The sequence below is a fragment of the Ctenopharyngodon idella genome, chromosome 8, assembly GCF_019924925.1.
Source record: "Ctenopharyngodon idella isolate HZGC_01 chromosome 8, HZGC01, whole genome shotgun sequence".
Classification (NCBI taxonomy): Eukaryota; Metazoa; Chordata; class Actinopteri; order Cypriniformes; family Xenocyprididae; genus Ctenopharyngodon; species Ctenopharyngodon idella.
The window spans coordinates 17,900,774-17,914,403 of NC_067227.1; the positions used below are offsets into that span (position 1 = coordinate 17,900,774).

Genomic DNA, 13,630 nt, shown 5'->3' on the forward strand with positions numbered 1-13,630 from the left:
CAGTGACCGGGTAAGTTTTAATGAAAAGTTAAAATAAAACACATTTTACGCTGTTCAATCCTGAAGTACGTTGTGTGAGTATATTTTCCAAAGGAATGCAAGCAGAAATTCTTCTCATTGTCTCCACTGAGTGCGCGCGCACACACACACACACACACACACACACACACACACAGTATGCAGTATGTTCAAGAAGGGTCAATACCAGCTGACGTCTAGTACAGAAAGTGCCTGTGCTAATGGAAACGTGTGGGAATTGCAAGTGCTAATCACTACTTGATTAATTAAAGAAACAAACCGCTCAGTAATAAGGAAACTACAGAATTCCACATTTCTCATCTCTACACACATACACAGACAAAACTGCCCCACTATCTGCTCTGAGGTGCCCTAGGGCAAATAACCATTGAGGGTGTGTACAGCAGCCAGGTGTGTGTGTGTGTGTGTGTGTATGTGATTGACAGCTATTGATTTACTATGGCTGAGAGTGCTAGTGGGCAGAATCTCAAAGGCAATGGACATTCAACACTACACACACACACAAAAGTCATTATATTTCACTTGATCATTAGTTTCTCCAGTGGCAATTCTGCAGTATGTAAATATGTCCACTGTAGATGAAAGTTATCCCACTTAAGAAGTCAAATAAGTTTGCTAAGAGAGGATTATTTTCTCTCTCACACACACACACTCTCTCTCTCTCTCTCTCTCTCTCTCTCTCTCTCTCTCTCAAGCAGGTAGCTTGTTAGGGGTTCGTGGGCATCAAATCAGAAACTGCAACCACCCCCATCTCTCTTTATCCTGGGACTCCATTTTGAAAAAACACACACACACACACACACACACACACACACACACACACACACACACACACACACACACACACAGCTATCTGTACACGTCCAATATCTTCTATCTTCTTTCATTATTTAAAAGCTGCTGCTGCTGAACACACACTTTAGTCGACCACTACAGAATAATGAGCTAGGATGCAACATAACCACACACACACAGACATGAGCAGCATACTATTGAGGGGTGTATGTAGGGACACATTCTCCCCCTTTTCTTGCACACACACTTCTACTCTTTGATGAGCATTAGCTAATCCACAGTGACGGGCCTGCTCCATTACCCATAATCCTTAATGCCTTTTTAATGTATCATTTTTTCTTTTTTTTTTTACTCTGACTGTCTCTCTCTCTTTCTATGTATATAGTGGCATCTTTAGCCGATGGATTTGAACCTGTGTGTGTGTCCAGTCACACTCAGTCCGGTTCTATTAAAGGGGAAATCTATCAGTGTCACATAGTCATTTACACCTTTTAAAGAGGTGTCACGCTGTATTCCATCCCCTATTACAATCAGTTCCTAGAGCTCTAGTGAGGCCAAACGTGAATGACAAGCAGTTTGGAAAGGAAGTAGAGAGGGAGACACAGGAATGTTCTTTATCTACAGTAGTTTCGATGCCTCTTAACAATTCCTGTTCCTTAACACTCTCATTAACAATTCATTTGAATTTGAGGAAGAACTATTTGGATAACCGAAATGCAATTCTGTTACATGGTGAAGGAAAAAAAAGTGAGATGGGAGGAAAAATTGTCAATGCTTTTGCGTTCCCCCTGAGAAATGTTGCGTTCGCTTGCAAAATGTTTGCGTTCATTCGCAAAAGTTTTGCGTTCCCCCAAGAAAGTTTGTGTTCGCTCACAAAGAACGCAAATTTGTTCAAGGGAATGCAAAATTTTTGCAAGCGAATGCAAAATCATTGAAATACAGTATAATTTTTCCATCACCATGTCCCTTTAGGGCCTCCGTAGTTACCAATTGCTGGGATCATTTCAATACTGAAAGAAACAAATTTCATTCATTTTTTCATTTTTATAAAATACTTCTGACAAAACTCATAATGTGTCTCTTTCCAAACCAACTTACTACTTGCAGGTCATTTATCTGTTGCCTCTTTAATCATAGCCGCACAACAACAGACGCACACACTTACATGCACTACACAAACAAACACACTCCCTGTTAAAAAAGCATGTGTTCAGGAATGCCTCCCTCTTTTTAATCAAGCAGCAATGTTTTGTCATCTTTCAGACCCATATGAACGTTCACACACACACACACACACTTCTGCGGGCACTGTCTAATGACATCATACCTCTATAGGCTTTACTTAAAAAATAAACATGTCATGGAAAAATACTTTAGCCAAAAACACATTCATCACATTCATCGAGCTCAGTGGTATGTGTTATGTGTATCTACTGAGAAAGAAGTGTAAATTTGTCTGTGCACAGGTCTAACTGTACAGTTCTTGTGCGGGTCAAATGTTTGAAAATGTCCTCAAAAATACAGTAAAACATGTCAAGAACTGACTTTTGAGAACATTTGAAGTGCTCTTCATTGTTTGAAAGGTTCATAAATCATGTTTTTCTACTGATATCAACAGGTTTGTGTAGATTTAGCAAATATCATAACCTCTATTTAGAAACCAGTTCAAAAGTTTCAGGTCAGTGCGATTTATTTCTTTGAAAGAAATTAGCACTTTTATTTAGCAAGGATGCATTAAATGTATCAAATGTGACAGAAAAAGCTTTTATCTTTTATAATGTTAAAAATATTTCTATTTCGAATAAATGCTGTTCAATGCTGAAAAGAATGTATCACAAAAATATTAAGCAGCACAACTGTTTTCAACATAATAATAACAACAAATGTTTCTTGTGCATATTAGAATGATTTCTAAAGGATCATGTGACACTGAAGACTGGAGTAACGCTGCATTCACACGGGGCGTCGGCGTTAGCGCTTGACGGAGGGCGTGTCTGAAGCTTGTGTTGACGCAACCGTTATAGTGATAACAGCCAATCACATTATGTGAATGCGTGTGAATGCAGCGTAATGATGCTGAAAATTCAGCTTTAACATCAAAGGAATAAATTACATTTTAAAATAGAATAAAAATGAATTATTAAAATATTTAAATTATATATATATAAATTATATTTGATCAAATATATGCAGCCTTGGACAGCATAACAAACTTACAAAAAAACATTTAAAAATTTGAACAGTAGTACCTGTCTAGTGAAACTGTATAGTGTGTGTAGTGAAAGTGTGCGTAAGTGAGAAGTGAAATGTGGCAACAGCAGCACAAAAGATCATCACAATGACCTTAATCAGCACATACACACACACTTGCGTCATAAAACAACTTGCACACCACTCACACACACACCTATACAAGTCTGCATGAACACACAAACATACATGATGTGCATCTGCTACAGTATCATTACAAAAATCAACACCCTCCTTTACTGCTCTCTAATATTTCCTGATCTATCATTCTGTCTTATCTGTTCATCTTCTCCTCTCCCACCAGAGTAAGTAACTATGTTGTCCCCACCTTCAGTAAACTGACCTGTTCAAGGTTTTTGCACTTGTTGACTCGGTCCTGTTCTTCTCTCGCCATTTTAATATCCTCTAAAAACTCTTGTGTCAAGAAAGACACGCACTCAACATAAACAAACCCAATATCTGAATAATCACTACAGGAAGAGATAACAAGTATTATAGCTCTGTTACTGTAAAATTATTAACTTTCGGCAAGCTTTATACCAAATGGCAAACAACATCATAAAATCAGAACATTCAACTTAATGTTGTTGTGGAATAACTTTCCGATGGATGTCAGAATGGCATGTCTGAATATGAAATCTACAACCTCACCAAGCCCAGGAGGAGACAAGAGTGACCATGTTAGATTTATACGTTTTGAACATAGTTCTGGAAAGCTGCTGCAGTTAACACACATTATGTTTTTCACATAATCCCGCAAATCTCAGAAACAAGAACAGTTAAACCGCTCCTCTATCCCTACACTACACCATGTGCCTCTTTAAATGATCGTTTTTATCTGGTTTTGGGCCACAAGACACAACTGGGTAAATGCATGTTTTTTTTTTTTTTCAGATCTTCCATTCTAATGGACAAAATAAGCTCGCATAATTTACATATGAACACACCTGGATAAGACAGAAAAACATACGGAGAGCATCAGCATTCATTTCTGCTCTGACAGCCGCGAGATCCACGCCGAACGCTGTTAGTGTGTGTTAGAAATCAGGAATGGTGAAAGAACATTGTGCTTGGTATGTTTTTGGTCTTCAAACCAAACTTGGGTCTTCAGCTGACAAAGTTTATATTTCGTCTGGCTAGCACACTTTCCATAATGTTTCCGCATTAGGTCAGTAGGCGGAGAGTAGGTGGTCTTTAGCAGCTGTTTGAACACATTAGACCACATAAGCTTGTCCACTATGAAAATAATCGGGTTGAATGCGTTTTCGACTGCCTCTGGAAGTGTTTGAAAGTGGACAAGCTAAAAACGTTTAAAGGGTTAGTTCACCCAAAAATGAAAATAATGTCATTAATTACTCACCCTCATGTCGTTCCACACCCGTAAGACCTTCATTCATCTTCGGAACACAAATTAAGATATTTTTGATTAAATCCGATGGCTCAGTGAGGCCTGCATTCACAGCAATGGTACTTCCTCTCTCAAGATCCATGAAGGTACTAAAAACATATTTAAAACAGTTCATACGAGTTCAGTAGTTCTACCTTAATATTATAAAGCGATGAGAATACTTTTTGTGCGCCAAAAAAACAACACTATATTGTTGAAAAGTTGTAATTTTGTTTTTTTGGCGCACAAAAAGTATTCTCGTCACTTTATAATATTAAGGTAGAACTACTGAACTCGCATGAACTGTTTTAAATATGTTTTTAGTACCTTTATGGATCTTGAGAGAGGAAATGTCATTGCTTTGAATGCAGGCCTCACTGAGCCATCGGATTTAATCAAAAATATCTTAATTTGTGTTCTGAAGATGAATAAAGGTCTTACGGGTGTGGAACGGCATGAGGGTGAGTAATAAATGACATTATTTTCATTTTTGGGTGAACTAACCCTTTAACACCCCATTTACACCTGTATTTAACGTCGTCCACTTGTGATCCGATCGACCAAAACGCATCTTAATTCCAGGTGGAAACTTCTGTTCTAGAGACGATGCTGTAGGCACTAATCCTGTCTCCTCAACTACAAAAAAAGGAAAAAAATAAATCACAGAGTATATAATATGTTTTCATCTGCCTGTAACTTTCATAATTGAGCAACAATGGAGAATAGATTATGTAACAACAGTATTTAAAGGAAGTTTAAAATGATTTTCTGTGGTTGCTTCATCTACCCGGAATACTCCATAGTCCAAATGAAACAAATGAAAGTGACATATCAGGGTTTCCACACTTTTCCATGACCTTTTCAGGTGTGTTTGATTACTTTAAAAATCATTTTGATTCCGACTGAATTATGACTCATTCAGTGAACTGATTCAACTGATTAATTGAAAAGAAGAAGAACTGATGAAACACTATGGTTTGTTACCAAATTTAACTATAAACAAAAGCTGATGAAAGTTTTAAAGTTAAGTATATTATAGACTTATTTTATTTTTAGACATTATTTTTATGATTTTATTAAATGTAGATGACTTTCCAAGCCTGGAGAGCACACTTGTAAGATTCCTGATATATTTTCCAGGCTTGGAACTCAGAAACATTCACAGTGATGTACAGAATGAATTCTCTGTTACAAGACAACCTAATGCGTCCAGGCCTACAGGTCCCACCACAGTTAAATAGTACTACACTCCACAAAACAATCAATAACCCTACCATAGAGACACTCGCCCACACCCACCCGCAATCTCCAATCAGAATAGAAACTCCAGCAGTGACACGACATCTGACAACTGTGGTCTAATAGATGGATATAAAGGGCCCTAAAAGAGTGTGAGTTTGTGTGAGGGTGAAAGCACGAGTGTGTGTGTGCTTGTGTGAGGAGGGGGAGCCAAATTAATCTGGGGTCTGATACCCCCCTATGGGAGCAGCTCAATTAACGATCCACACCGGCTGAGGCACCGGGCTAAAAGCCATCTCACTCTCAATCTCTCTTACTTACTCTCTCTCTGTCTCTCTACCCACCCCCTAATCCTGAGAGCAAGAATCAAGGAGCCAGAGAGAAATAAAGAAAGTCACTAGGTGATGCACATTAAAGGAGAGTCTGGGACCATTCGGTTGTGTGTGTGTGAGTCGTTGCGTGTAATTTCATGAAGCACACGCACACACAATGATCTTTTTAGAGTCGCCACTAAAACAACACAACATTCTTCCCCTCACCGAAAACACAGCTGACCAAAAACACAGCACACGGTGTGAATGTGTGAATGCATATGTGGAGTGAGTATGTGTGTGAGAAAGAGGGTAGGTATGTGAGCGTTTGTGTGTCTAATTACTATTTTGGGTAGTGCATGGTATGGATTATGTGTGTTTTAGTGTGTATACATACTTTGCTATAGTTTAGGGGCAAAATCTGACATAAACACTTTTGGGACGGCCAGAATGTTCTCAGTTTGAAAAACTGATTGATTGATTGATTGATTAATAAAATAATGTATTGTAATTGTAAAAAAAAAAATGCGTACACACACAATAATTTACTGTATAATTATATATTTAATATTTATTTAAAAATATTACATAATGATATAATACTCATTTTTAAGTAAATATATAATATTAATAAGTTAATTAATATATCTTTTTTTTAAGTAAATAGGCTTTATAATATAATAATTTAAAAATGAAGAAATAGAAGTCTATGGAGCCTTTCCAAAAAAAAAAACTAAAAACTAAACATATGTGTTTGTGTGTGAATGTACACTCTAATCTTATCATCTTTCCATTAATCTGTGATGGTTTTGGGGTTGAAAATTAAAAAAAAAATCATAAAATCTTGATGATGAAGCGATGATAACAGTCTTTTGCTCTTTGTGTGAACTGAAGAACATCATCCCATGAGCAACAGAGGAACCGTCAGAGTTGCACCAGGGTAAATATTTCAGCAGAAACACACTTACAGAATGAACATGTCTTTCCCTATCACTCTTCCATTCTTTATCTGTCTCTCTCTCCCTTGCTTATTCACAGACCATTTAATCTTTTAATATCATTCTATATTAAGAAAACAGTTCAGTTATGTCAGTCCACACACATACAGAGAGAGACATAATCTGAACTCCTGTTCATACCTGTAACAACACATTAACTCATGTTTTATCCATATATTATACAACACCTCAGACTAAACTACAGTATTTACATCTAAAAATACAATACCAAGCCATCATCCATGCACATACAACAAAATATGTTGAACACACACATGCACAAAGGGGTCGAAAAGCATGTCGCATTGGAGGGCTGCCTTTAACCAATGTACACACTCTCACTTTTTAAACTATTTGTACAGGCTCTATTCAAAGTATTACAAATATCAAACATTTATTTCCAAATACAGGTTAATATAAATGCATCTCAGCTAAATCACACATTAAACAGGGAGAACCTTCTACACACACTCTTACATGCACACACAGCATTGCTAGAAAAGAAACTAACTTACCTTTTACTCTTTCAGCGTTTTTCTTTTCAGCTTTTATCTCTTTCTTCCACAACTTCCAGTCTTTTAAGCCTCAAGTTCATCCGTTCCTGACAGGTGCCATGGTCCCGTAGACTCCAGAGGAACGAAAGGCTCACACACACACTCTCCTCAGCCTCTCAAGAACACACACACACACACACAACTGTGAGGAGGAATGACAGATCACAGCAGCAGCAACAGTCCACGCATGAACATGTGTCTCCAATGTGAAGTCAAGACTTCTTTTAATTCATGGGTCTGTCTTTTTCCCTTCTCTCTCTCTCAGTCTCTTCTGTCCTGGTCTGAAGTTATTTTCCAGACTTCTTTCTCTCTTTTTTCTCCTTTATTTTATTTCTTAGTTGTTGATTCCAGTGTTTCTTTCTCTATCTACCTTCTTTTCCCCCCCTCTCTCTCTCTTTCAGTCTTTCTCTGCTTTGGTTCTTGCGCTGACTGCTACCGCAGAGCTCTCCAGCTTTCTCTGTCTCTCTCCCGCTCTCTCTCTCTCTTTCCCCTCCCTCGGTCAGCCACTCCCTCCTGGATAGCAGGCTATTATGGGTGGAGACTGGTCAGAGGTAAAAGTCTCTCTTTCTCTTGTGAATACAGGGATGTACACTATCAGATGTGTGTTTTGTTAGGTTGGAATGTTTTAATTAGTTCTGGATGAGTACCTGTGAACTGCAGCGCAACTTTAGTTCACCTTTGGAGTGTAATGAGGTAAATTATTAAATGGATATTTTACCCAAAAATGAACTCATGTCATTCCAAACCCATATGAATTTTCTTTCTTCTGTGGAACACAAACTGACAATGACATTTTTAAAAGAATATTCTAGTTTTTCAAGCCTTCTGAAGCCATATGATAGGTTTGTGTGAGGAACTGACTGAAACCTAAGTCATTATTCATAGAACATCTTTCATCAGAGGTCGTAAGAAATTAGCAATGTCTGATTCATGAACGAATCATTCTTGAATCATATATTTTCAATGATTCAGTTGACCCAGTTCACAAAACCTAAATGATTTGTCCCCAAATTGGACTGTTACAGTTCTGAGATTCAATGATCCGGTCGCAGTGGTTAACAAGCTCACTGGTGGGAAGTAGTCAGTGAATAAATATTCAAATTGTGGTTGGTCACAAAAAGCCATTGTATGACTTCAGATGACATGAAATAAAGTGCATTAATGACTTCTATGATGTTGCTTTTTCATCCTTTTTTTTTTTTTTTTTTAAAGCTTTAAAGTCCAGTCACCTTATTGTAATTGCAGGAAAAAGACAAACCAGTAAAAATTTTTTTACAATCTTTGTTCCAGAAAGAAAAAGGGAGAAAGTTATATGGGTTTGGAACAATAATCAAGTAAATAAATTATGACAAAATTTTCATTTTTGTGTGAGCTATCCCTTTAACTCTATATTTAAAACAGTTTACCCATGAAAATGAGTCTGTCTGACAGATGAGATCTGCAAACATTAGAGAAACACAGCTCAGCGTGAGCTGCACTACACACTTTCGACTGAGTGGCGTCATTATGGCACCGATGAGACACTCTAGAGGGCAACAGTCAGCAAACATGATTTCATCAAGCTCTCAAACACATTTACATTTTCCCTCTATCTCCTTATTTTTATTCTCTTTTCCTCCTCCTGTTTCACAAACACACACCTTACCATCAATTTCTAGGTCTTTGGCACCTGAGATCACAATAAACAGAGATACTGTACCAAGTTTCACTGTGAGAGGGAGATAGAGGAAGTGAGAGAGAGAGCTGACCCATGTTATATGATACTTACCATAAGCTGTCATGGAGACCTGATGTCGTCAGCAGCATATAATGTAAACCTTTGTTTTCCTTTAGCTTCACACACACATAGAAACAGACAATAACACACATGCACAGGTGTGAGAATTATTTAAAATATCAGATATTTTAAGCAAGAAAATAATGACTAGTGATGAAGAAAAGTAACAAAGTGAATCCCCATTTGCAACCTATTAAACTTCCAGAACATATATCAGATTGAAACAGGATATTGTTTATGAGACAAAAAATGAGATAAAAAAGCCAGATGGGACTTGATTTTATCGAGACTGGATGTGAGTTTGCTGAAACAATGTTTAAACAGCCATTTGGCTATTGGCTTTGCAATATTCATTAGCCCATACAGGAAAAAAAGGAAAGAAAGTCATCTGAATGTTGGAAGTTTAAGTTTTTATATTGATAAAACATTACAAAGACAGTTTTTACATTTGGTTCTCATTTTGTTCACAATAAGTGGTACCAGGAAAATATAATAAAGTATCTAGGGTCGATTCTGATTTCATGTAGAATTTAAAAAGTGGGGTGACAGTGGATATTATGTACCTACATACACTATTAAAGGGGTCATGAATTGAGAAATCAAATTCTTCTTGATCTTTTGACATATAAGAGGTCATTGTACTATAAAAATATCATGTAAGTTCCAGAACTCAAACTTCCTTGTTTTGTTATTGTTTTGATCTATGCCATTCACTGTAATTCTGAATAAAAGCTTCAGTGAGTGACATCTTCTGTTTTGTCATTAGTAAGACACTGCAAATGACACTTTATACGTTCTTCACTCTAACGAAAAGGACAGCCTATAAGAACGACAGTGCAACAAACGATGGTACATTCATTCATAATTTCATTTATATGAAACAAAGTTATCCTGTCAACTATAACTCTTAAACTTTATTTGCCACAACCAAGACTCATAAATGTTTCACATTGTTGGCAAATGTTTGAAATACATAACGACATTTTTAAATATTGGAAGTTTTCAAAACAGTTCCACACGTGTAATGGTGGGGACGTCAAAAATTATTGTAATTTGCCAAAACTGTTACCCAATCATAGCAGTGGGCGTTTTCTTCCAAGCTTTTGAATGTGGCATGCCTATCAAAATGGAGTGTTCGAAAGAGAGGGTCAAAAACTGGATAAAAAATAGCTTATTACTTCTAAATAAGGATGTTTTTTGATGTAAAAATCTTGATAACATTGTAAGTGGACCTCAGAGAACATTATTTAAAAAAAAAGCAGTTTATGACCCCTTTAAAATTAAAAAGGGCATCTATAGGGGCTTTCGTACCGAATAGTTCTAGGAACTAGCTACTAGAGTAGTTCCCCCGGAACTAATTTCTCCCCTGGGCCATGTTCCTGGTTACGTTCGCACCGGGAATAGGAACTCTGAAGCGGCCGACAGCAGCGTCTTTAAGTGTGGCATTTACAAACACTAAAAAATGGTGGATGGAGGATGTCGTGATCCGAGCTGTGTTTGTTGTGTGTCGTGGGTTTCGTGATAACGGAGGTGGAATGAAAACGCAGAATTTAAGTGACTGAAAGAGCAAAAAGTGGGGCTAAGAGACGAAATCTCTTATGACAACTTTCAGTATTACATATCAGAGGCGGAGAAAATAACACATTTTCATGAAGTAAATTTATTTACACAGCTTTTTAAAAAAGCTGGGTGCCTGTGTTTGACCAATTAACGTACATTTATGTCACTGATAGTTCCTATAATGCTGATTAGACCCTACTCTGAAGTAGGAGCTAATTTAGTCCCCCCAAAAGGAGATCCTAGAACTAAAATCATTCCTAGTTCCTGCGGTGCGAATACGGCAAAATCCGAGTACTTTAGCCAATAGTTCTAGGAACTATGAAAAGGTTCCTCCGGTGCAAAAGCCCCTTATGATTCCATGAAGAACCTTTAACATCCATGGAACCTTTCCACTGAACAAAGGGTTATAGTGGAAAAAGGTTCAGATTATTAAGATGTTCTTCAGACTTAAAAAAAAAAGAAAAAAAAAAAAAGGTTATTTTTACTGTTCACTGAAAAGTTCTTAAGGGAACTCAGAATAGTTCTTTTATGGCATCACTACAGAAACCCCCTTTTGAAACCTTTATTTTTGAGTGTACTTGGAAACAAAAACAGTTTTTCACCTGCTCCTATCCCACTTTCCTGTTTCTTTTCCTCTCAGCTAAAGGATGATGGAGAACACACACATATACACAGACTTGGTCTCTCCGGGCCACATTCATGTGTGTGTGTAGCCCTGAATGGTCCAGGTGGAGAAACAAATCAAGAAATGGGACTGGTGCTGTGAGAGCCATAAAGGCCAGGACCACCCTAAATGAACTAAACACATGAAATTACACAAATCACAAAATATGTGTGTTCATTTAACCTGGCTCATATTTGAGAGATACAACCTTGCATTAAATTCCCAAGTCAAGATTGCTTCCTTTTATCTTACAGAAGGCCTACAATAAGGACAGGTTCCTGTAATTACACGAGTATTCCTGTACAACCATGAGTTAAGAGGCTCGCTCAAGGGCACGGCGGTGACAGAACATGATGGGCATCTTGGTAACCGTTCATTTCATGGGTTGCCCCAACCGGAGATTAAACCTGTGACCTCTGTTACCACATCAGCGCTGTTACTCCACACAGCCATTACTCCTCATCTTCATCTAACCTCAGAGACAGTATAAGGAGGAGACGTACCACCGGTAGAAAAATGAATGTGAGGAATCATAATGCTCAAAATGTCAGCTAAAGTAATGTATAGCAGTCCTATCTTTCAGTTAAGAGCCAACAGTCTTTTAATAGAGGTATTGCTTTTCATCATCTATTCATGAATGATTTGCACAAGCCTGAAAAGACTTTATAGCACAATTTGAGAAAAAAAGCAACATTTATGATCCCATTGTGATCTTGACAAATAGTTTTGGGGATTTCAGTCTTTTCCCATTCAAGTAGATAACTACTGTTTACCTATAAAAAAAAAAAGGATGTGGGTTATACAAAGATGGTCACAAAGAGAACTGACTTTCTTTAAAGGGACTGTTTGCCCTCACCCACTTTCATTTTTGGCAACATAAAAACAAGTGTTAAAGCTAGCTTTGATTTTGATGAATAATGCCATGAATAATTTCCTTTTCGTTTACACATTTCAATTACATTTACACAATACAACCATGTAGTATACATTTATTACTATAACCACGTGCAATAATAATCTTGATATATAATGTTCTGTCTTTCTCAACTAAACCATTTTGGTTATTGATTTAAATTAAAATGTCTCCTACATCCATAAATAATATATATATATATATATATATATCACTCTCAAAACTTAATTAAAGCATCTGTCGCAAATGTTGTAACTTATGACAGCTCATTATAGTATTGCTTCCACAACAATCTGCATTGATGCATTAGGGGAATAAACAGATTATGAAAAGTATTTAAATAATTTGTTGAAGTTTGACTTTTCAGTATCATGTAAGGGCTTTTTTGCTCAGATGTTTGGTAAGATTGGCTAGCTCATAATGGATGGATTCAAAGTCTGTCCTTGATGTCACTGATCTCTTATACAACAGAAGTTTATATTGTCTTGCTACAGTAATTTATTCAGCTGTGAATGTTACCTGAAGAAAAACTAATATGGAAAAATGCCATGTTCTAGCACAAATCACAGTAAGATCAAACAGTACATAAAATTGCATCGTAAATCACTTCAAGACTGTAATGATTAAGTATTAAAGAGCTTTTATAGTTGTAATAGATTTTACTGTTGCATCTAAATCTTAAGAACAGAACAACTACTTTCTCTTATGCAAAAGTATGATTTAAAATGTAAACAACAACTCAGCTGTAGCTGAAGTGGGGAACAGGGAGACATAGTATGGCCCACCAGAGATGTAGTATATATATCGTGAATTCTGCCGAACCTATGATGATGTTGATAATTAATGACACTTAAAACCCCATTCTCTGGTCAGAGAGCTGAATCTAATCAAAATGTTCCCTGCTTGATCCCTCTGTCTTCCTCTGTTATTCGCTTCAGCCAGCATTCCTGATGGACTGGAATTCAGGCATTCCGGCCAAAGTCTTCCGCACACACAAAGCTCACTGGAATTCTGATGTTGTTTCAAAATGCAGAGCTGAGCCCCCTCTCCCCTCATATACTGAATCCATTATTATATTGTGTGTGTATTGTTTTACTGCTGACTGTCTGGTCAGTATTGTTCCCACCGGGATGACCTTTGACA

General features: G+C 37.1%; 1 protein-coding gene across 4 annotated transcripts in view; it reads right to left on the bottom strand.

The window, feature by feature from the left end:
• sema3b (sema domain, immunoglobulin domain (Ig), short basic domain, secreted, (semaphorin) 3B) overlaps positions 1–13,630 on the bottom strand; it is a 74,781-nt gene that overhangs the window by 31,462 nt on the left and 29,689 nt on the right. For 2 of the 4 annotated variants that reach the window (XM_051903763.1, XM_051903762.1), the window contains exon 1: positions 7,535–9,388. The gene's annotated coding sequence lies outside the window, so the exon portion shown is untranslated. Of the gene's footprint in view, positions 1–7,534; positions 9,799–13,630 lie in introns of those variants that run through there. The other 2 variants (XM_051903761.1, XM_051903764.1) reach the window with 2 other exon arrangements.